The following is a 21,617-nucleotide window of genomic DNA, read 5'->3' on the forward strand; positions in this document are numbered from 1 at the left end:
CCTATAAATAGCTTTTTAATTTCATGTTGACTCCTGCTTCTTCACTTTTAGATTATTTTTATTTGTATCATTTCACAGCTGTTGAATTGTTATTTCGTGGTTCTTTGTTATTTTTCAGAGGTCTTTCTTTTCCACAGTCGCTAGCTGCAATCCATCTTTAAGGTTTGAAAGTCTATCTTCAGTCTCTTTCAAGCAGTTTGCCAAATTTTGATTGACATTTTAATGATCTGGTTATCTCTCTGTTTCATGCATTGTAATTCCTTTCTACATTGTTCATTCAATGTTTCCATCATTTTCCTTTGCTCCTCTTTTTTGTCTATGTCTTCTTTAGACATAGTGATCAATTCTTTCAGTATATTTGTGATTTCTTCTTTTACTTGAGACATTATTTCTGATTTGATTGTTTTTATGATCTCATAATAATGTTTCTTTACTTGTGTTGCTCTCCTTTCAGAGATTTCAGGTGTGTGATTTCTATTTTCTTCCATGACTATTTCTGAGGCATGTTCTGTGTAGATTGGAGGTCTGAGATTGCCTTTTACTCCTTTGCTTAATCAGTCTCCTAGGTTCCTCTCAACAAGCAGGTTGTGGGACTCTAGAAACTTCCCACTTTTGCTGTCCCTCCATGTTATAGGGGAATGGGCACTTGAGATTCTCTGACCCCAGATTTACATGGAGGTAGCAAGATGTGGTGCAGGCTTCTCCAGACCTGCTCAGCTACACTGCCACTTCACCAATAACCAGGTGTGCATGTGGTGGGGCTACTCCTCTCAGCCTACACTGGGACTCCCATGACGAAGGTAGGCACATAGGAGTATGTTTGTCTGATTGTCCTGGTGGGTGATTGCTGCCCACAGGAACCAAGGCCCTCCAATGGTGTCCTACAGGTTCACAGAGCTTACCTGGCTGCATGTTCCTGCTTCTGCTGGCCGCCTACAGGAAGGAGTTTTCTGGCAGTGTTGCCCAACAGGTGGAGGTGGATCTGTCTGATTCTTTTTGACCATGCTGGGTGCCCCCAAACTGATGCTTTTATACAATACAGTACTATTCATTTACAAAGAAGAATAAGCCTGAAATTTTATTGGTAAATGGATGCAACTTGATCTCACACCCATATGCAAATAAATTAGACTTGCATGTGTAAACACTTGTCTCCTCAGTGTAAAGAACTGAAAAATAAGATAAAAAATATACAATGGATCTGGTGAAAGTGAAAGTGGAAGAAAAGGCTCAAAAGGAAAGAACAACAGGAATGGGGAAAGAAGAAAAGAAGGGGAAAATGGCATATACATACAAGATAGGTATTCATACTACTAATCTCTATTCAACAAAAAATTTGTGCTTTCATTGTTCAATCATTTCTATACCTAATATCTTTTAATCTGAGCAACTACTTTGAAGATAATACACCTTATACTAACCATTGTTAACTTCCTATTATGTTGATTTGAAATTCTAAACCATTGTTTGTAGTCTTTTTTTTTCATTTTGTTAAAAATGAAAGAAAAAATTGTATTATTTTTATACAATGGAGCACTACTCTGGTATAAAGATGGATAAACTTTAGTCATTTGTCGGAAAATAGATGTAGTTTGAGACTATCATATTAAGTGCTCTAAATCAGAAACAGTTTAAATATCAGATGGTTCATATCATATGAAAACCTTAGTATGCAAATAAACTATGAAGTAAAAGATAATAGATAAAGGAGAGAAAGAAAATATTTTTCTGATTCAGTGTGTACACTGTATCTAAAAGTTTGTCTTGACTTAGTACAATTGTCATTCATGTTTTATATATTTTGGCATATTAGCCTGATTTTTAATCTGTGTATATAACAATTAGCTTTACACAGTTGTATAAGATAAGTAGGTGAATCTGATGCTGGCAAAATAATAGGAGGTTGGAGGGAAGAGGAAAGATATACTGAAATGTGTTATATACAATGTATCAATTCCCTATAAGGAATGCTATTATTATGCACTGCAAACATTTATTAATGAAAGTTAAAAAAACAAATAGAACATTTCAAGATAAAACATGAACAAAAAACAACTACAATTGGAATCAACAAAATGTTTCTTAATAGTATATTCATAATGTATATCATGTTTAACAATTTCTGAAAGCAGAATATTTGTTATTTAAAAATTATTTTCTTAACCTAAGATATTGGAAAGTTTATTTGCCAACCAATTTAGAGATTCGGCAGGAGAAAACATTATCATGTTTCATGATTCCTAAACTATTTGCATAGTCTTTCCATTTTAACAGAATACTAATTTAAGTATGGAAATATATGTGATAACTTCTTTACTATGTTTTGAATATTTACATTTTTTAATTTGCATTTGGGTAAATTTAATTGTACAGAAATTTAGCACAATACCATTAGTAGTTCCACTTTACTCATTACTACATATATTTTATTTGGAATGAAATTTTTTTTCAAGTTAACAATCTCAACTATTCTTCTAGGTTAGGGTAATTTAAAGTTTAGCTGTGAAATTAAATGTAGAATCCTTGTAAAAAAAATCACCTGGGACTATTTTCATGGTGAAAAGTCTTTTTAGAGAATCAAATTTGTATATGAAGAAGGAGGGAAATTATGCCTACTATCTTCAAGTATTTGCAACCAGGTCACATACAAAAAGAAAGAATTGCTCTATATCACCTTAAAATGGCAAAACTGGATCCATAGATGGAAGTTACAGGAAGTCAGACTTAGTTGTTCAGAATGTTTAAGAAACTTCATAAGGAAATTGATTGCCCCCTGATGAAGGGAGTGCCGCATCACATATGTGTTCATGTAGGAACTAGAGGAGTATATGTCAGTGATAATTAAAGGGATTATATGTTGCCTTTTGGGGGGGGCATGGATTGAACTCCAGACCTCTCTCATTCCAGGCAAGTGCTTGTGCTGCTCAGCTAAACTCCTGGCCCTTACATGCTATCTTAAAATATACTCTGAAACCATTGGACAAATTAATCTTCTTATAATAAAAAATCCAAAATATGTACTCTTAAAATGTTTCTCTGCTATTGCAAAATGTTGAGTGCTATAATGATGGAGAATATTAAGGAATAAATCATAATATAAATCAACCATAAATATGAAAGAAACTGTGCTTGCAAAACTCTAGTGTTCAAGTTGTTAGAAAACTATGTGTAGAACATGACTTAGACTAAAAATCTCCCTTTTACCCCAAATCAGTTCTACTAATGTTCACGTAGCTGCATAGAACAAAAAGCTAAAAGATCCAGTTAAGACGGGTTGAATAAGCAAGACTGGACCATATCTTTGACCCATATAAATTTATGGGTGTAAGAAGATGATAGGTGAGATCGAAGGGGAGAGAGAGTGTAAGAGAGAGAGAGAGAGAGAGACAGAGACAGAGACAGAGACAGACAGAGACAGAGAGAGACAAACAGAGAGAGAGAGGAAGAGGAAAAGCAAGAGGAGAAAAGAGAAAAGACAGAAGGGAAGAGAAGAGAAGAGAAGAGAAGAGAAGAGAAGAGAAGAGAAGAGAAGAGAAGAGAAGAGATTAAAAGAAAGCAAAACAAAATAGTAGAAATGATACAGGATTTCAAAACATGGTGATAGGAAATTAACAATCATCACTATATCGCATATTGTTATCTTCAAAATTGTCACTCATATTACAAGATGTGGGTAAGCAAAACAGATCAAATAATATAAGCAATCATAGCTTCTTTCAATAAATAGGATCAGTAGTTTAACTATTTAAGAAACTGAAAGATTAATAAGATCAAAAAGTACTATGGATATTGTGAAAGAGAAACTACTCAGAAAGAATGACTTGGTTTATCTTTATATGAGATTATTGGATTTTCTCTGCCTGCTTGATGTCTAGCAGTTTAATAAAGATGTGTATCAGTGAACTTCTCTTTTTTGTCTTATTTATTTGGTGTTCTGTGTCAATTGTATTTTATATTTGGGAATTTTCTTCCTTAATTTTTGTGAACATGCTTCTAAATTCATCCGTGTTTTTTCTAGTTTTCTCTAACTCTAATTAACCTTACATTGGTCATGTTATTGTCATCTAGTAATTGTTGGATAATCTCTTTTACTCTTATTTTCTTTGTGGCTTATTTTAGTGATTCATTACACTTTATTATTTTTCCTCAATTTTAGACACTCCACATTGATTATTACTTCAATTTATGAATTTTATACACTGTTTCATTTCATATATTTTAATCTGGTATTTCTCAAGGATTCTATCTCCATGTTGAATCTGTCATGCAAGGTTTGAACTGTTGTGGTTAGATCATCCAGGTTTTGTGTATTTCCAGAAATTCAACATGAATGAGAGATGTTGCTGTGATGGTTTTGGTTCAAATCCTCTTTGAACACATTTAGTTTCTTCATCCCTTCTACAAACCATTCAGAGAGTTCCTGTACCTGGTATTTGCTTTCTTCTCACTTTTTGTTGTCTTGCTCTACCTTAAGAGAGTTGGGAGAACTTAGGTGTGTTGTGTTGCTTTACTTCTTGATGATTCTATGTGTATGTATATTTGTGGTCTATCTATCTATCTATCTATCTATCTATCTATCTATCTATATCTGTCTTCCACCTATTGTATCCCTGCTATATCTTGCATCTAGATGTTCCCCAAAAGCTACATGCAGTCACAGGTGGGGCTTTTCAAAGGTGGCCAGATCAAGTGTCTGTGATGCTAGGATAAAGAGTATGTGATTATTAAACTTATTAACATATTGATTTCACATACTTCTGGATAGGATTAAGGGTACCTTGCCTTGGATATGATTGCACTAAAGGTAACAATGTAATATAAGCAGGAGAAAAAGAATTACAGCTTGTCACTTTCTTTCTGCTTGCTTACTTCTGACTCCTATTTTTTAAATTTTATTTTACAGAGGGTAAAATTAAACACAACAAAATAGAACAAAGCAGAATATAAGAAAACATGTAAGAGACACAGATTTCAAAGCAAGAAAACCTGAGATCTTCAATATTATCATATTGTCTCTTGTTTTCTTCCAAATAGTTGTCCATATCTTCACATACAGTGAATTCATACATACCAATAAAGTATAAAACTGTTCCAAAAAGGATGATGAAGGCATTTTAGGTCTTCAAGATCAGAAAATAAGGAAGTCAACATGGCTGTCATAGTGTCTCTCATTCTCTTCAAAATAGCTGTCCATACCTTCACATATGTTGAAATTAAACAAAACAAAACAGACTAAAATCACATTGAACAAAGCATAATAGTATTGCTGGATTTCATATCATGATGCTACGAAATCAGCACTGGGTACCATGGTGTGTCTTTTTCTTCAAAGAAATTGTTCATTTCATCATTCATTACATAATCTGTTCTCACAAACTGTTTAGAAGTTCTACACATGCATGAGTCTCTACATGTATATCTATCTCTAACACAGATTAGAGGGAAAAGCAAAACAAAGCAAGACAAACCAAAACAAATTCCTAGAAAAATGTGAAATGAAAAAAATCATATAAAACTACCATACAAGATGATCTAGAATGATTACTATGATGTCTATTATATTCAATAGAGTTGTCTATATAATCAGGCATAGTATAACTGAACACAGCAGTACATAGCAATATTAATAAAAAACATTGGAGACATTATAAAACTTTGCAAAAAGATAATAGTCAAACCAGAGTGGGTATCCTAGTGAATCTTGTCATCTTCAGAGTATACTATACTCTCAGAGTCATCTCTACTTTCAGACTTGATACCATCAATCATAAGAGATTTGAATAAAATCAGTCAAGACAAAACAGTGATCCAGCAAACCGGATTCAAATAAGATCAGTCATAATAAGAGAGTGTAATTTATACAGGGTTTAGATTAATTTCATAAAATTTAAGATGGGTACTATACTATATTCTGCTATATTTGGGATAGCTGTCTGTGCCCTCAAATCTAGTACAAGTAGACAAACTGGAACAGAATATAATCAAACTAAACAGAGTGGTGAGAATAATGTGGATTTTAAATCCTGATACACTATTAACAATATCTTCTGCCTTCCTTTTTTTAAGATAATGCCTCCCCTTTTACTTTCACAGGGTACATTGTACATTTTGCATCCCATTAGCTCCTTTAGCTTTTAGACTGGGGACAACCTGCTAATTACCTAAGTGCTTCTGAAATTTTTTATCACTGGACTTGAACTTAAGTTGCATTTCTTTACCTACAAAAGCCTCAAGGTTTTGCTTCATTATAGCTGAGTAATTCGCTACTGCACAAAAGTATCATGTCTTCCCAAACTATTTGTAGGTGCTAGATGAGTTGTACTTACTTCTCTCTGGTTCCCTGTCACATAGAGCATTGTTTTGTCATATTTGAATTTTGATCCATAAACCTTTTTCATGTTAATTACATTTCCTATAGAGAGCATCTTGATGGACCCTATCTCCATATCTACTCTGCCTGTGCTTCTTTTTGTTAGTGTATCAAGGCAATGTATGTTAGGGATTATAGCCAACCTTCTCTGCCTCATTTATGCTATGCTATTTTTCTGACATTGGTTGTGTACATTTCTCCCTCATTCCACTGTCTGCCCCATTCATTGAGACCTCTCTGCCACTGTTCCTGAAACCCTGGTGATTTTTTTCACTGTCTAGAATGTCCTTCAGTATTTTTATAGGGTTGGATTGGTGGTCACCAATTCACCCAGTTCCTCTTTGTCATGGAAGCATCTTGTTTCTCCATTATTTTTGAGAGACAGATTTTCAGGGTACATCAATCTGGGTTGGAAGTTATTTTCTTTCAAGGCTTGGAATACTTCACTCCAAATTCTTCTTGATTTGATGGTTGTGTCAAGATTTTGATGGGTTTTCCTTTATAGATGATCTGTTTCTTTTTCTGACAGCTTTTAATATTCTGTTCTTGTGTTGAATTTCTCAGATCTTGATTATTATATGACTGGGTGTAGATCTGTTTTGGTTGTAGGTGGCTGGAGTTCTGTACGCATCATATATCTGAATATCACTTCCTTTTCAAATGTTTGGGAAGTTTTCCTTAATTATTTCTGTGAATAGCCTTTGTATTTCCTTTGTGTTTACTCCTGCTTCTTCACTCACATTTTTTTATTCTTGTTATAGATCCTCTTGTTTTCTTCTAGACTTTGTATTATTACTTTGCTTTTACAATCACAATTTGCAAACCTATCTTCATTTTTGTTCGTCTATCTCATTTCTTCCAAACTATTTTCCCACAATTCAATGGAGTTTTTAATTTCCTGGTAATCTCTTTGAATCTGTTTTATGTATTCTAGGATTTTTTTTATATTCTTCCTTGAACATTGCTCTCCTTTTTTTCATTCCTCCTTTCTTCCATCTGTGTCTTCTTGAGAGATACATAGAATTTATTTTATTAGTTTTGTTATATCTTGCTTTACTTGTATTAATATTTCAGTTGTAAGTTCATCTATAGTGTTATGGAGATATTTCTTTATGTCAGCTGATGCCACGTTCAATATTACATGTTTGCTGCTCTCAGTCTCTTCTGTATTTACCTCTCCTGGACTGATATTTCCTGAGTTGGGGGCTGAAGGCTTTTGCTTGTTTCTTTCTTTTTTCATGTTTCTGGTTTCTTCCATACAGGTATGGTGGAGGTCCCAGCCCCTTTCCTTGTTGGTTATGGTTCTTCTGAAGCATGCTGGCTAGGAATTTCTTCCCTTTCTAATTTGGTGTTGGTGTTTGAGGTACAAACAGGGGCAGTGTAGGCTTGGCCCTACCTTCTGGGCCAGTCAACCAGCAGGGGCCTTCACCACATTAGTGTGTGCCATGCAGACAGAACTGGTTCAGCACAACTTTGAGAAAAATTTCATCCCTAGCTATTGACTCCTGGCCGTGGGCATGACCCAGCCCAAGCAGATCCCACCAATCTGCTCTGGGCAGAGAGCAACACCAGAAGTCCCTGTGATTCCTTGTTCAGGCCCATCCTGACCAATACCAATATTTTGTCCAGTCAGTCACCCTTTCTAGTGGGAAGGTCAAATTCCTAGCACTCACCATGAGTTAGTGCAGGTCTCCATGCCAGTTTTGTTCTCCACCAGCCCCCAACTGCAGGATGACTGCAGTCCAGGAGCCAGAGTGTCGAAACCATGAGTCTGAGTGGTGAGAGTGCTGAGATGGCGAGTCTGACCAGCTCCAATGGGAGCACTGTGACCTTGAATTTGATCAGCTCCTTTCACTTTAGTTTCTTCCTGTGTTGAGAGAATCCATTTCCCTCCATCTGGTCTTCTCTAGGATTTTTTATTCCAGCATCTGAGCTGTTTCACTGCGAGAAGCTCCCTGTTCTGCTGCTTACTGATCCACCATCTTTAGCTCCTTCTGTCTCTTTTGCCATGGATTCTTTATCCTTTGTAATGCGCCTCTACCATGCCACCCTACTTTGGAGCCAGCCAGCTATGAATTCAAACTTCTCAAACTATGAATCAAAATAAAATCTTTCTGACTTTAACTTTCAATATCAGGTATTTGTCCAAGCAATTAGAAAAATAACTAAGACAAACATACTTTCCACCTTTTTAGACGAGGTAATGTTGGTTGAAGTCTAGTAGAGTGAAGGAAGCTTGTGGTTTGTACGAATACTTTTAGTAAGATGTTACCGCCCCATGAAGTCTTTCCGGATTTGTGTGGCCAGTGCTAGTATTTAACTCTGTTGTATAAGTTAAGACATTTGATCTCTGATGCTGTATTTTACAGGAAGAATTATTTCTGGTTATAACAGCATCAGCTTTTCTAAGACAAGCTAGATATTGGCCTTTGGTTCAGCCCCAAGACCCAGCCTCCTTTGTTAAGGAGTAAAGGTTACAATCTCTTTGACCTAGTACACAGTTCTTTGGTAATAGACTGTAATAAGGTTTATGACCCAGATAAACTGGATGTTGACATATACAGAAAACCACTTGAACACAGCAAATATTTTCTCTTAGCTAAAGCACTCTAATCATCAAAAACAAGCATATTGAACACAAATTGGATAATGATAAATAATAACTAACCCTGTACCTTGTTTAACCATAGAATAAGGTCATTGTTATAGAACAAAGTCCAGGTATTCACATACAGTAAACATCAACTCAACAGAGAATTTTACCTCTTTACAAAATAGAATATTTTTCAGAAATAGTAAGATATAATTAACTACCTACAGCTTTATAAGGCTAAATTCTGAGAGTATGGAAGCATGAAAAATTGGTTATGAGAAATTAAACAGTGAAAGTTGGTAGAAAGGTGGCATGTTTGATTTAAAAATTCCTGTTAGGAATAAAGGAAAATTAGTAGTATTATATAAACATAAAAGGAAAAACCAACTAAGATAAGGATAAATACCAGTGGATGGAGATTAAACTGGAGGAAAAGAAAATAAGAAATACTCAGGAAATAGATTGAAAGAGAGAGCAAGAAAAGAACAGAGACAGAAAAAAATTGGGGAGACCTATTTAAAAAAAGAAAAGTTATAATTCAAAAAGGAAGAATAAGAAAATATGTGATACAGTCCAAATCCCACCAGTATTAAATAATAATAATAATAATAATAATAATAATAATATACAAATAAAGAAGAAATGGTAAAAATTGTGTTGACTGAAAGAAAACAAAGAGAAATATTCCTACATATTTGCAGAAGATTACTTTGTTCTAGAGCCTGCAGTTTTAATCTTACAAATCATATTTTTCTTTGCACCTTTTACAGTCTGTGAGTTTTTATACATTTCTATTTGGTGTGTCCCCTGAATGCAAATGCCTGTTTGTGGTAACTGTTCAAGCTGAGGCACTAGCACAGGAACATTATATTTTGAGGCTTTTAGAATGCATTCTCTCTAGTTGAAGGTCAACACATGTTACTTGTGTAATTCAGGATTCATGAAACCAGATCCACATACAAGGTGGAGGATCATGTTCCCTTGGAACACTTAGTGGAGATCAAGCTGCTCCCAGGACTGACATGCAGATATTCTAGCAGGCCTAGTGATGTTTGAGGGTGCTAAATGGTGTCTCATGGGCACTGACAGCATCAGTCACAATAGAAGACACTTAAGTTTTGCTGATAATCAGGTAGTGAACTGACCTACTATGACAGGCAGGGACTGTGCTAGAGTCTCTGACAAAATGCAGGGTGGTGACTCTGATGTATCTAGAGTCAGGGTGCTGGTTGAATGATGCCATAGTCCAGTTGTTCTAGGCAGAGACTTATGTGGGATTGGAACACTCCTTGGAAACTCATGCTGCCCAGGGGTCAGGATGTCAGAGCCTTAGGTAGATCCAGGATTGGATCAGAGCAGTGAGAGCTGGATGTATAGTACAGATCCAAACTGGAAAAGCTCTGTGTGCCAGATGAATGCCCCAGTTGGTGTGAAATGTATTTCAAGCTTTTGGGAATTACTCAGGTGTGCCAAGGTTGCAATATTGAGGATTCCCAAAACAAGCAGCAATTGCTTGTTTATCCTAAGCCTGAGCTCAGGCACATGTGTAGAAAACCTCCCCCATAGCTGATTACTGATGCCCTGATATATGCGGGCAAAAATGCTGCCTGACTCCTCAGTGTTTGGGGAAGGAACAATTAGATGAAGGGACCTATATACCCCAACTCTATCTTGTGAGACTAGACTTTACCATGCTGTTGGAACCCTCCAGCTATTTAAGAAGTTGTAAATATGGCCATTCCATGGCTGGTAAGGGCAGATCACTGTCCCTCTTTTTAATTCTAATGCATGTTCTGTTTGATACACGTCTCATTTTTTTTTTCAAATTTGTTTCTTGTATCATGATTTATGTCTCTCCCTTTCTTTCAATTACTTTTGTTTGTAGTTGACCTTCTCTGTGTTTCTCAGATGTGACTCTTCCTTTATTCTACCATGTTGAATCTCTCTATCAGTTATACTTTTATGCATATAAGGAACTTAGCGTATTCTGAAACTTAGTGATTCCTTTTATGCATAGTTATCTCATCTCCCAGCTATAGGTAACTCAAATATTTTCTTAGAATCTGATCCATCAGTAAGAGACAGGACCATCTGTATATTACTGCTGTGTCATCTCTTTGAGTGGTATTTTATTTTGCTGTACAATTTTGAAGTATTTCTTCCAGATAAACTCTAAGTTCTTTTTCTCATAACATTGTATGAGTTTTCACAGCAGATTTTAATTAATCTTGCGCCAAGTGGCCCTAGGTGCCAATCTCCAGCACAAACTGTAGAAACAATATGGATTCACACAATGCTATTTGAATGCAGACAAAAATTTTAACAAGTTTAACTAATGGTAAATAACTTCTCAGATATAGAAGAGGCAATGGACAATGCATTAAAGAGAGCTATGTAAAAGTTTGGAAGCTGTCGTTAAGCATGAGAGTAACCGTATTTTTCTCACATCATTTCAAGGTGACCATCAGGGATGAATACATGACTCGGTAGACCTTAGTTGGATTCAATCCAAATCAAACTTATCTTTTTACATGAACCCTAATTTGATAACTTCCTCCTTATTGTAATTTCCCTCCCAGTAACTCTTCCTGCAATCTCTTACCAGCTGCACCATGATACTTTTCACTCAACTTTATGGTGTTCTAGGTGTTACACTTCACATGGTTAAGCCTAATTTTTCAGGATACACTAAGTTCCTCAAAGCCAGAAAACCTACTATTTTCGGTATGTCCCCTGGACACATATAATTTTTGATGCATAGAGAATCAATGAGTATTGTAATATATATATATATATATATATATATATATATATATATAATGCTTTGAAAGTTGTAAAATTTTAGAAAATAGTTCATTTGATCCTCAGGATCACTCTGAGAGGAATTCAGAGGGGATAATATTACTATGATGGTTTCATAGAAAAAGAAGCTGCAGTTTATCAGGTATACAGCTTAACCAAAGTGACATATACCAATAGTAGTACTTTTATACATCATTACTTTTTTATTGGAGAATTAAACTCTAGGGATTGGCTTCAGGATCCAATATTTTTACATGTCAAAATTTTGGATGGCATGATCATAGTGGCATAGAGGAAGCAGCACTCACACCCCCCCACACACACACACAAAAAAAAAACCTCCGAGGATTTGTAACAAAGCCAGTCAGTACATAGCTATATAAGGTGGTAGAGACACTAACCACTGAAGTATCACAACCTGAATGGGATGGAGGACAGGTTTATTACAGGACAACAGAATTGTAGACTAAGCAATGACACTAATCCCCTCAAGCCAGTTTAACTCCCAGTGCTTGTCTGGGGATTACAGGGTTCATGGTTTCCCTCAACACATGACCCAGTGTTTGTGGTTGCAATAGGGTAGTGCTTCCCTATACAAGGGTATGGCAGCCACATTAGCTCCAAAGATCACACCATTTTATAAAATGAACAAAGACTTTCAGGAGAAGAGGTAAGGGGGTACCTATGGTTAGGTATACTCCCAGGACCCATTGTCCACAGTGCCATCCAAACCACATGGTATCCCTACCAGGACACCACATGAAGATAACAAGAAAGTGAGCAAGTCTGGAGTGTTAGTCATTTTAGGGGACTGAGCCAAGCATAAAAGATGTAAGAAACAGACTAAATAAATATGACTTGGGCTTTTGCCTCCCTAATACTGGCAACAAGAGAAAACAGGTGCTAGCATTAAACTCAGAAGTTGAAGGCAGCTGGCAACATCTTGAGGAATGGAGAAAAATAGGCTACATCAGCTGGTAAACCTTTCTCCCTAAGCCTAGATTTAATTGAAATCACAGAGCACTCAGAGAGTTGATACAAAATTGTGGAGTTTCAGAGGTGGAGAGAGAAGGACAGAGTGGAACATTCTGCAAGCTCATGGCAGGCTGAGAACTGGAAGGGAACTTTTTGTAGGAAGTAAATTAAAAGCAACCACTGATGCTGAGAACATTAGAGACCCTTGATGGCTAAAGAATAAAGATAGTGGCAGCAAGAATTAACAGGGATACTTAGTTAAATCAACAAATCAAAATAATTTCACACTGCCAGGAGGAATTCTGATGACATTTTTCATGCTCAGAAAGAAGATATTTGCTAATTTGGAGTATAATATTGCAAAACTATCCTTCAAATTTGAAGGAGAAATAAACACATTAAACCATAATTCTAAGCTACAAAAATTTATGATGCCCACTCAAGCACTGAAGAAAATATTTTTAAACATTTGAAACAATTATAAACACAAATACAATAACCTTGAGAAGAAAGAAAAGAGTACATCCCATTAGAAGGGAAGATCAATGAATACCAGGGAAGAATCAAATATTGGAAAAACAGAGTGACAGGAATTAGTATAGACCTTTTAATATTAACACTTAATGTAAAGTTTTAACTCTCCAATTAAAAGACACAGATTGGCAGACATGATAAAATAGAAAAAAAATCCTCCATTTTCTCCAACACACATGTCTCATCTCTAAAGACATATATACACTGAAAATTGCAGGTTTGAAAATGATACTCCTGGAGAAAAAAAGATGGCGGATAGATAACAGCAGGCTACAGAGACTCTCTGAGATAGTCAACTTAGATTCTAAAAATAATACAGGGTGGGGAGTCCCAAACAGAGGGAGATACACACTCCCGACCCAGGAACAAACTAAGCTGAGAGAAACCAATTAAAAATACAGTCTTGTTGTTATGATTGGAGCAGCTACAGTCTCAGTGCTGCTGCTTGAATTTGTTGCCACTCCTGTGCTTGAATTGGCACAGCCAGGATAGCCTACCAGTTTCAACACACTGAAGACACGTACGCACTGAGGTCAGGAGTTGGCAAACTGAATTGAGAGCAGAGTTGGCAGAGAACCCTGAATCAACCTGCAGTGAGTGATGGGAATAAAAATCCTTCCATAGAGAAGGGTTAGCTCCAACAGATGACACTGCGGGACAGGGCAGACTGGCCAGAACAAGGAGCTGCAGTGACTTCGGTCAGCTATTCCCTTCTCAAGTGGGATTGGTGGGGAGCACTTGACCTGGGTCACGCTGCAGACTGAGACTCAATTAGGCTAGCCCAAACCAAGTCCCTATGCCTGGCAGTGCACCCTAATGCAGTGAAGCCTTTAGCAGGTTGACTGACCTGGAGGGGTGGGCCCAACATAGGCTGTCCCAGTCTGTACTCCCTAGTACAATGCAGTGGGCAGGAGCACCTAGTCAGCGTGCTTCAGACAAACTGAAACCAGCAAAGAAAGAAACTGGTCTCCTATATATACCTGTATGGAGGGAACAAAAAATATGAGAAGAGGAGGCAACAAAAAAGGTCCTCAGTCACCAATCCTGAGAACACTGATCCAGGAAAAGTAAATGCAAAGGAGAAAGAGGACAGCAAATATGCATATCAGACATGGCCCCAATAGACACAAAGCGGTATCTTCAGGACCCTATGGATGAGTTCAAAAGTGAAGTATTTAACCAAGTAAAGCAAGATATACATAGAATAATTAAAGAAATGCTAAGCACCTCCCAAGAAAACACAGATGGAAGAATGGAAGAACAGAAAAATGGGGAGAATTGTTTGATGGAGAAAATAGAGAAAACATAGAACACATGAAGCAAGTTCAAAGAACTTACTAGGAAATTAAAAACCCCATTGAATTCTGGCAAAACTGCTTGAAAGAAACTAAGGATAGATTATCCAAACTGGAGGACAGGTTTGCAATGTGGGAACATGGAAGGAAAATTTTCTTAAAAATAACAAGGAGTAACAATTCAATGGCTAGAAGACCACAAGAGATCTATAACTTAAGAATAAATAATGTGAATGAAGAAGCAGGGGTAAAAACAAAGGAAGTGCAAAGGCTATTCACAGAAATAATTCCCAAACATAGAAAAAGGAAAAGATACTCAGATGTATGAAGCATACAGAACTCCAGCCACCTACAACCAAAAACAGAATTACACCAGGCATATAATAATCAAGATTCCAGAAATTCAGTATAAGAACAGAATATTAAAAGCTGTTAGAGACAAGAAACAGATCACTTACAAGGGAAAACCCATCAGAATTATGGCAGACTTCTTGGCACAAACCATCAAATTGAGAAGAGAGTGGGGTGAAACAATACAAGCCTTAAAAGAAAATAACCTCCAGACCAGATTGATATATCCTGCACAATTGTCCCTAGAAATTAATGGAGAAACAAGATGCTTCCAAGATAAAGAGGAACTGGGGAAATTCGCAACCACCAATCCAACTCTACATTTTCTAGAATCAAATGATACTGAAAACACCACATAGCAGAATCTGTGGTACACAGTGAAATCAATTTTAATAGTGACATTTATAGCTCTGAGTAGCTGCCTTCTAAAAAATTAGGAAACCCAAATAAACAATCTAATGGTGAATCTCAATACTGTAGAAAAGTAAGACCAAACCAAATATACCTCAGTGAAAGGAAATAAGTGTTAAAGTTAAGAGTATAAATTAATCAAGTTGAAAATAAAAAATATACAAAGCTGAATTCAGAAAATATAAACAAGAATAATAAACCCTTAACCAATCTTATACAAGGGAAAAAGAGAGAAGGTCCACATTAAAAAAATTAGAAATAAAAGCAAATTTTTTCACATACCAGCAAATTGACCAGAATAGAACAAATGCATAAATTCTTAGACTCAGCTAAATTGAGCCAAGAATGTATCCAATATCCAAAACATCAGTAACAGTCCATCAAATTTAAGCAGTAGTTAAAACTCTACCAATTAAGAATAGGCCAGGACCAGATGGATTTATAACTGAATTTTGCTAAAACTTTCTAGAAGAGATAAGCCAATGTCACTCAAAACTTTACATAAAATAGAAAAGAAAATAAGCCTCCCAAATGTATTCCATTATGGCAAAACAGCATTATCTTGACACCAAAATCAGAAAAAGACATGACAAAATGAAAAATAAAAAAAATATATATACACTTGATGAAGATAGATGAAAAAGTCTTCAGTAAGGTCTTTGCTACCATAACTCATCAGCACATTAAAGAAATCATATATCATAAAATCATTGGCTTTATCTTAGGAACACAAGAGTGGTTCAGCATATACAAATCACTGAAAGCAATACCCCACATAAATAGAATCAAGGATAAAAAATAAAATGATCATCTCAGTTGATGCTGAAAAATGTTTTGAGAGAATCCAACACTTATTTGTGATTTTAAAAAACCTGAATAAAACAATTAAGGAAAGATCTTATCCAAAATTGATAACAGCTATATAAAAACTGTAGTCAACATCATATTAATATTTGAAAAACTTAAGAGAATTTCCTTTAATATCTGGAAGGAGACAAGCATGTCCATTCTCCTTTCTCTTGATCAATATATTTCCCAAAGCATTACCCAAAGCAACCAGGCAAGACAAAAGATGATTTGATACAAATAGAAGAGAAATACAAATAGAATCCATATTTTCAGATGATATAATTCTTCACATAAATTACCAAAAAAGATGTCAATTATCCTTATTTGCAGATCATGTGATTCTTTACATAGCATACTTAAAAATGTCACCAAGTATCTATTCAGTCCGTAAAATAATTCAGTAAATTGGTAAGACAAAAAAATCAATGTACAAAAGTAATTTGCCTTCCTATATACTTGATGAATTCATGAAAAACAAATCAGGAAAAAACTCCATTAGTAGCCACTTCAAAATAATTAAATACCTAGAAATCAACCTTATAAAAGAAGTGAAATATTTCTATAATAAAAAGTATGGAACCCTGAAGAAAATTTGAAGATGACTGTACAAAATGGAAAGATATCCCTCCTCTTAGATGGAAAAAATTAATATGTTTAATATGACCATATAAAAAGCTTTCTAAAGATCCACTGCAATGCCTATTAAAATACCAGTAACATTATTCACAAAATTAGAAAATGTCACACCAATTTTTACTCAAATTTAGAAGAGATCCAAAAACCCACAGTGATCCTGAACAACATATAATATTGGAACCATCACTATATTGGACATCAAATTGTATTATAAAGCCATAATAAGAATAACAGCATGGTACTGGTGCAAAAACAGAAATGCCAATTTATGGAACAGAATAAAAGATATATAAACAAACTCAAGTTTCAATTCATGAGTTTTGAAAAGGAAGCCAAATCATGCTGGAGAAAAGAGTCTCTAACAAATAATTCTGGGCAAACTGCTGATTATCCCGCATAAAATCAAAATTAGATCCTTATCTATAATGCTATATTAAAATCAAAATATGTTAAGGATCTAGATATGAAGCCAAGTATATTAAACCTACTAGATCACATAAAGGAAATAACTTAAAATTTTAGGCAAAGGTAAAGACTTACTCAAGAGGACTTTAAAAACACACAAATTAGTATTAAGAACTAAGGAATGGGACCACACCAATTTAATAGTTTCTGCATGGCAACACAAACAGCTAATAATGAAAATAAAACCTACATAATAGGAGAAAGCATATGATAGCTAGTGGTCACATAGAAGCTTCATTTCAAGAATATAAACATAACTTAAAATTGGTCCCTATAGTTTTTTAGACTGAAAGACAAAGATGAGAAAACAATGCTCTATGTGACAGGGAACCAGAAAAAAGTCAGGGTAGCTTGCCAATCAGCTACAGATTGATTAGAAAGCCATGACACTTTTATACAATAGAAAACTACTCAGCTATAAAGAAAGAAAACCTTGAGGCTCTTAGAGGTAAATGGATACAACTTGAGGTCATGCTCAGGGGTAAAAAGATTCAGAATCACTTAGGAGAATAGCGGTGTGCCTTACTAAGCTAAAAACTAAAGGGGCTAATAGTATCCAAAATGAACAATTCACCCTGTGAAAGTCAAAATGGAAGAACTGCCTAAAAAGGGAAGTCATTGGCCATTGTTAATATATTATCATGATTTGAAACCCATATGTTTTCATTGTTCTGTTTAGTTTGCTTTTATTCTGTCTCAGTTTGTCTACTTGTATTAGAATTGATGGGCATGGACAGCTATTCCAAAGACAGCAGGATGTATTATGGCAACCATTTTTGATTTCCTATTAGCTTGATTTGAATTCCTGTATTGCGTTCACTGTTTTATTTTGACTGATTTTATTGCATTCTGTTTAGTTTGATAGTATGAAGTCTGATAGTATAGGCAACTACTTTGGAAACAATAAGATGCACTATGATACCCATTCTGGTTTGGATTATTAGCTTCTTTTGAAGTCCCGTAATGTCTCCAGTGTTCGTTTTGGTTTTGTTCTGTATTGTTTTGTTCAATTTTATTGTACCTAATGTTATGGGCAATTCTTTTAAAGATAACAAGTGGCATTATAGTAGCCATTATTGATCTCCTTACATTTTGGTTTTAAGTCATGTACCATGTTTAACATTTTGTTTTGAATGACTCTATTTTGTTTTGTTTCATTTGGCTTTATTCTCTTTGAAATAAAAAAGTTAACCCCCATAAATAAGACACTCAAGAAAAAAGTGGGCAAATGAACTGAAAAGATACATCTCAAAACAAGTTCAACTGGCCAAAAATTGAAAGCCAACATCTCTAGCCATCAGAGAAATGCAAATTTATACTATGTTGATATTCTATCTCAACACAATCAGAATGACAGTCATTAAGAATATGAAAAACAATAAATGCTGTACATGATGAGGGGAAAAAGGAACCCTTTAAAATTTTTGCCAGGAAAGCAAACTAGTGCAGTCAATTCGAAAACCATTTTGGAGATTCCTTAAATGACTAACCATAGCCAGATAATTTAAACCATTTTACTCAGTCTCTTGAACTTATTCCTTAAAGAATTAACAACCTCACACTTTAGTGATTCATGAACAACATGTTTATAGTAGCGAAATTCATAGTATCTACATTGTGGAAATAGTTCAGATACATGTCAACAGAATAGACATAAAGAAAAATGAAAACATGTGACTTGCAAAAACTCTCATATTACATGAAATTAGTCGTGTGTATTTTTCTTAATAGCAGAGTAGTACTCCATTATGTATAAATGCCACATTTTCTTCATCCATTCATGTGTTAGTGGATATAAAGGCTGCTTCCAAGATTAAATGTTACATTATTTCTCTTATGAAAGAAACTTAACAATCAACTCACCAAGAAACAAACAAACGAATGAGGTCAAGAAACCAGGAGGTAAGCTTCTGAAGTTCAGGAAGTGAACAAATGAGGGGAGTAGTAGAGGGAGGAAATCTGATTAAAATTAAGATATCTTAACAGTATGCATTAGCTTCCTCAAATAAATCTCAACATTATATAATATTAACGTTTTAATAAACATGACAATTTCATCTATTTCTATCACAATTGTATAAAATCAAAATAAAAATGATAATAATAAAGGTTAAAAATGTTTCAGTTTCTTATTAATGTAACAAGAACATTTATCTTGGTAAGTAGTGCTACATTTTTATTTTTTATTAGTACATGGTTGTAGCGTATCATTACTCGTGAAGAATTGGTAAATGAACCTAACACATCGTTTTTCATCCTTTTCTCCTTTTCATCCCCCTTCACTCTAATTCTTGGTTTCTATTCAAAAGATGTATCTCCTCACTTTCTATTATCTATCTTATTTTTATTTTGGGATTTTCAAATGGGACAAAATATATGATATTTAAGCTTATGTGTTTCACCTGTTTCATTTAATGTTATGAACTTCAGATGCATCCAGTTTTCTAAAAATGATTCAAGTTTATCTTTCCTTATAGCATAATAGTACTCCATTATGCGTGAATACCTCATTTTCTTTATTCATTTCATCACTGTAGCACTGTATTATAATTTTAAAGTCTGTGATTTTGACACCTCCTGTTTAGCTCTTGTTGCTGAGCATTAGTTTTGCTAATCAGAAAAATTTTTTGTTCCACATGAATTTCCAGATTATTTCCTTTACTACAGTTCTATGAGAAATAGTATTGATATTTTGATTAGGATTGCATTAGATATGCTTATAGGCCTTTTGACAATATTGATTCTGTCAATCTATGAACTTGTGACATAGTTCTGCTTTCTTGTGTCTTATTTGATCTGTTTCAATATTCTGTAGTTTTCCTTGTAGATGCCTTTCCTTACCTTGGTTAATTTGTAAGAATAGAATATTTCTTGATGCTATTGTGAGTGATAATGCTTTCCTAAACTTTCTGGTGAGCTTTTTATTGGTGTGCAAGAATGCTATTGATTTTTTGGTTTATTTTGTACATAAAAATACATATTAATTTTAGGAGTCATTACATTCAATATTTGGGGTCTTCTATGTAGAAGATATGCGATTTGCAAATAATGATTATTTAACTTCTTCCTTCTGTATATACTGTTTTATATTTTTCTCTTGCCTGAATGATCTACCAAATGTGGTGAAAACCATGTCTAACATAACGGAGGTAGTGGAAATTCTTTTCTTCTTTCTTAATTTAGAAGGAAAGCTTTCAGCTTTTCCCCATTTAATATATTGTGACCATTGCTTTATCATAAATGGTTTTTATCCGATTGAGATAAGTTAGTTTTGTACCATTTTTTTTCATTTTTATCTTAATTGATATGAGATTTTATAAAAGATTTCTCTGAATCAAATGAGATGACCATTTTGTTTGTATCTTTCTTTCTGTACATGTGAGGTACTAGATTTTTTTGATTTATGTATGTTGATCCAGCCCTATATCCCTGGGAAGCACTCATGATATATGATGTTTTTGATAATTTATGCCATTTTTTCCAGTGTCTTGATGAAGATTTTTATGTCTTTGTCCATAAAAGATGTTTGCATGTAGATTTTTTTTTTATGTTGAATCTTTGTCCTGTTTTGGCATCGGAGTGATACTTGTTTCAGGGAATGACTTTGGGAGTACTCCTTCACTGTCAAATTCATTAAAGCATTTGAAGAGTATTGACATTAGAGCTTCCCTACAAGTCTTTTGAACTTTATCAGTGAACCATCAGAACCTGTATTTTATTAGTTGGTAGTTTATTTATATTAATTTTTCATGTCATTGCCTAATTTTGGATTGTTCAAATTTTTTATATCTTTTTCCTTCAGTTTTGTTATTTATAAGTATCTATGAGTCTATTAAAAACTTCTGAATTCTCAAAAATAAAAGAACATAAGCTTTTAAAACACTTATTAATAATCTGGATTTGGTAATGTATGTTGTGAATTTGCTCTTTCATTTCTGATTATGTTTCTTTGGTTTTTTCCATCTTTTGGTAAATTTAGCTAGAGATTTGAATGCTTTGTTTATTCTTTCAAAATGATTCACTGATTCATTCTGTTGCTTTTTTAGTCTCAAATATATTAATTTTCTAATTAAAATTTTCTTCTTTTTATTCATTTTGAATTTGAATTTTTCTTATTTTTCTAGGATACTGATGTGCATCATTAGGTTTGTTCATTTTGAGTCATAATGCTTTCCTAGTGTGGAAAATTACAGATAAAACTTTTCATGGTGGACTCCTTTCATTGTGTTCCTAAGATTCTGTTATTTTGTATTGGCATTTCAATTTGATTCTAGGAAATACCAATCTTATTTATTGATTTATTCTGAAAGCCACTGATTATTGAATAGGATATTGA

At 34.5% G+C, this 21,617-nt stretch overlaps 1 protein-coding gene across 1 annotated transcript in view; it reads right to left on the bottom strand.

Annotated features, from left to right (window-relative positions):
- Positions 1–21,617, bottom strand: part of Rps6ka6 (ribosomal protein S6 kinase A6) — a 324,661-nt gene that overhangs the window by 290,815 nt on the left and 12,229 nt on the right.

Source organism: Cavia porcellus, unplaced genomic scaffold, assembly GCF_034190915.1.
Source record: "Cavia porcellus strain 051 isolate PalLab524CR breed Dunkin Hartley unplaced genomic scaffold, mCavPor4.1 scaffold_3, whole genome shotgun sequence".
Lineage (NCBI taxonomy): Eukaryota > Metazoa > Chordata > Mammalia > Rodentia > Caviidae > Cavia > Cavia porcellus.